The sequence below is a fragment of the Plecotus auritus genome (assembly GCF_963455305.1).
Source record: "Plecotus auritus genome assembly, chromosome: 3".
Lineage (NCBI taxonomy): Eukaryota > Metazoa > Chordata > Mammalia > Chiroptera > Vespertilionidae > Plecotus > Plecotus auritus.
Genome location: NC_137772.1, coordinates 58,853,591 through 58,857,938, shown reverse-complemented (window position 1 = coordinate 58,857,938; position 4,348 = coordinate 58,853,591). Strand labels below are relative to the sequence as shown.

Genomic DNA, 4,348 nt, shown 5'->3' with positions numbered 1-4,348 from the left:
TAAATAAAACTGCTTTTTTGTGCTACTCTCACACACAAAAAAAATGAAAGACAAAGAATAAACTCAAGTATTTTTAAGATTTATACATTAATCTCAATTTAAATTATAATGTATGTATGTACACATGAATGTTTAATGGGGGTAATCCTAGCATTGTACTAAGGTTAATGTCCTTTGTTATATTGATTTGCATCAGACAATATGATATGTAGATTTGGTGTGCTGCTCTTATTCATATGTAAATATCAATAGAATAATACACAAAATAAAAGTTATAGAAGAATAGAAGTTGTAGAAGAGAACCTTTTTTTTTTTTCTTTTAGCACTCAGCACCAACTGCTTGCACTTCTCTTTCCTTTGCTACCATCCAGCTCCAGGATCAGCTGACACCATGGGTTTTGCAGACCTGAAAAGTTCTGCCAGCCTCCAGGTGCCCAATGACTACCTGGTGGACAGCAGCTACATCAAGGGCTCTGTGCCATCACAAGCAGACCTGGCAGTATTTGAAGCAGCCTTTGGCCCACCACCTGCCGACATGTATTGTGCCCTGTGTTGGTATAATCACCTCAAATCTTCCGAAAAGGAAAAGACCAGCCTGCCAGGAGTGAAGACAGCTTTGGGCAAGTATGGCCCAGCTAACGTGGAAGACACCACAGAAGTGGAGCTACAGATAGTAAAGACGATGATGACATTGATCAGTTTTGATCTGATGATGAGGGAGAAAGTGAAGAAGCAAAGAGGCTAAGCGAAGAATGCCTCGCACACTATGAGTCCAAGAAAGCCAAAAAATCCCTGTACTTGTTGACAAGTCTTCCTGCTTATTAGATTGAATTCATGGGATAATGAGACAGATATGGTAAAATTAGAAGAGTGTGTCAGGAGAATTCAAGCAGACGGCTTGATCTGGGGCTCTTCTAAACCAGTTCCAATGGGTATGGAATTAAAAAAAAAAAACTTCAAATAAGTGTATAGTAGAAGACAAAGTTGGAACAGATATGTTGAAAGTGGGGATCACTGCTTTTGAAGACTAAATGTAGTCCATGGATGTGGCTGCTTTCATTCAACAAGATCTAAAATCCACCATGGATCATTGCCAATAAATAAAGCTTGAAAAACAAACAAAAGAAGAGATCTGGCCCATAAATATACAGGGGAAATACTGCATTTCAAGGTCTCCATGAGAAAGCTCTGCACCGTCGGATGAAACCTATGAAAAGTTAGCATGGGTGGAATTCAGGGGAACTTTTTATTTGGGTGTGTCTGGAGTTTATTCAGCTATATGCAATTATTATTTTCTATTAACATTTATTTTTCTATTAAGTTTTCATAGTTTTAAACTTCTTAAAAACTTGGACCCATAATTACATCATGAACTTGGATAGAACTGTTTGCTTTCTCCTAAGAAAAATCATGACACATTTCCAGAGGCTAATGTTACTCAAATTTCACATAGACTTTCAGCAAGCTGGAGCAGAGCTGAGAGAAGAAAAGAGAGCAGTTGTAATGAGAATATAGGTGTTATTTTTCCTTACACTGAAAAATAATTCTACAACATTTTTATAGTGGAAGACTTTGGATGTTGAGTAAGAAAGATGTAAAAAAAAAATAAAATCAGCTGAAGTAATTAATCATTGCCAGGAGTAAAGGTGTATTCTTAAGTTACAGCCAGGAGATCACACCTGTCTCGATTCACAATCCAAGTTGCCCAAATCTTGTACTTTTCATAGCTTATCTCTGTGTGTATGTGTGGATGTTTATGTATATATGTATAAATATGTGTAAATGTGTGTGGGGGGGGGCTGTATGTATGTATATATACACATACCTAAATACACAAGAAGGGTCATTTCTAAGCATTTCCTATAATCATGTTGGAACATATGACTAGTCCTGGCCAGTAAGCTAAAGTGGAATTGACATGTATCACTTCTGGATCAAACAAGCAAGAGTAGATTTGAATTCTTTATTCATTATCTTCCCTTGCCACAGTGATGTAGAAGCCAAATACTATAAATGCCCATAGTTAAAAATGAAAGCCACCTGCACCCCTGAATTACCCTTTGTAAGTTGGCTGCTCTGTATTAGCACTATATGAACAAGAAACAAAATTTTACCCATTAACTATCGAGATTTGGGGACTTGTTGATTATTGCAGTGTAAATTTATCCTTCAAGAACTTGCCAGAAAGCTGTTCAGATTGTTCAAATTGAGTGCATTTAATATAAGAAATGGGTTGCACAGGTGATGTGAGAATAGACAGCAAACCAAAGACAGTAAGGCAACCCAGAGATTAGGAATAATAAACTGATACACTTGGAACAGAAGGACAATGGGAGAAGATGGTATTAACCCAGAAGCTAAGGACATACAATGAAAGCTAGAACCACAGGGAGGCCTGTCTGATAGAAACTAGAACAATAGAGGCTATTTGGAGGGAACTAGAAAGAGATGCAACAAAGATCAAAGGTGATAGGATATCCACCATTCTTCTTTCTTCTCTCCCCCTAATCATCTGCTAGGGTTTTCTATTTGCTCCTATCAAAAATCCAGAGGGAAAGGGAGCTGAGAAATGTAGTTCCTGTAATGTCTAACAAAGCTGGGAGGAGATAGTATGAACCTTAAAACAAATTGATTGTCGATTGGCACAATAGCTTAGCTTAGCCTATTCTAGTGAGTAGACTAACTCTGTGAGAAAGCACAGAGAAAGCGTGTACTTAACTCTGAAAGATTCATCCTTTTTGTCAAAAGGAGAGATCCAGTGTCAGTACTGTGGCCCAATGAACTCTTTCCCTTGATTTTGACAAATTCCTGGAGGAGAGGGGTAAAAGAATGTTAGAATGAAGAGAAGGAAGTGGAATGATGTCTCAAACTCCTCCTAGAGGCCAATATCTTCTTCAGCTTTTATTTATCTCTTAACCCGATGGACATCACAGCAATGCTTTAGTGAACCAGGAATGTCGATATTGCTTGTTGGGAGAAGTGATCAGAGAACTAAAACAAACAAACAAACAAAAACAGGGCTTGACGGGATGTGGGACTGCATCCTGTGCCAGAGACTGTACGTTTGAAAACATTTTCTTCAGATTGACATTGCACCTCGTTGGAAGACACGTTTTCAGCTGGCTAAGGAGAAAGTTGGGGCTGTGTGACTACTCACTGGTAAAATTAGGAAAAGCTCGTGAAGGGAACAGAGAGCTGGAAAATGGGCATTTTTATTCTCACCTGCTTGGAGCTTCAGCGGCCCTTTTTTAACTATAAAGTAAATCTCAAGCACGGTATCCTGCTGTTGAATGAACCGATCAGAGAGAAGAGACCTTGGTACCTGATGGACAAGACTACGTTCCTCTGGAGATCTGCCATGTGAGCAATACATATAAACATTTCAACGAGGACTACTTTGGTTTTATTTGTTAATTACAATTGAAATTAATCATTACTGATTACAATACCCCCACTGTGTCACAACTTCAATCCATCATCCTAGTCCAAGAGGAAGAAGAAACATGTATCAGGTGATGAAATCTTTTACTCTGAATGGCTGAATATGGGAAAGAGGCATCTGAAATCTGCCACCAAGTTGAGGGATTATTGAATGCATTGTATGAATCTCTAACAGAAAAGAATGAAGCAGGGTCGGCTTTAGATATTCCGTGGTCAAGTCATGCATATTAACACAATGTATTCTTTTCACATCTCTCTCTGACCTTCCCCAGTAAGACTTTAGAGATGAAGGTTTATCTAATGGACTGACAGGTGATGGGATGGATCCTTCGGAGATAATTCAAGCAGGTTACAAGAATCCCCCAGTTTAGTCCTACCACAAATCCATCCTTGATCCTGGATGCAGGCTACAGCTGGCAAGGGAAAGGAAATACAGAGTTCAAAGTAAGGTGAGGAGGCTCACGGCCAAAAAATCCCATATGCAGAGACTGCTTATGGCCTACCCCAGCCCATATGGAAGTTCACTGCTTTTACCATTTAGAGTTCCCAGGAGAGCCTGTCTGGAAGGAGAAATAAATCCCTCTCCCCACTAACACCAGATCCTGCTTGCTGCATGTGGGATATTACTCAGCAGGCGCAGCTGCACTTGCAGTTTTATATAAACATCCGCGGCCTCTCCTAAAGCATGAGCCTCGCTCGCTCTTTCTTTTGGAGCACTTTCCTCCTAATTTCAAGTTCCCTGCACATAAACAATCTCCAGAAACCGAGCCAAATATAAATCATGTTAAAGCGTGAAAAGAGATGGTATTTGGGCCAGGACCCAGGATACCAGCCACTTGAATCCTTCCTTCAACCCACACTGCCCTGAACGCAATATGCCTGAGAGATATGTGCACAGAGGGCAAGG

General features: G+C 39.7%; 1 pseudogene across 1 annotated transcript; it reads left to right on the top strand.

Moving 5' to 3' along the window:
• The first annotated feature begins 391 nt into the window (after positions 1-391).
• On the top strand, positions 392-1,031 carry LOC308244682 (elongation factor 1-beta-like; annotated as a pseudogene). The gene has a single exon. The product of its transcript is annotated as an elongation factor 1-beta-like (transcript).
• Positions 1,032-4,348: the final 3,317 nt, after the last annotated feature.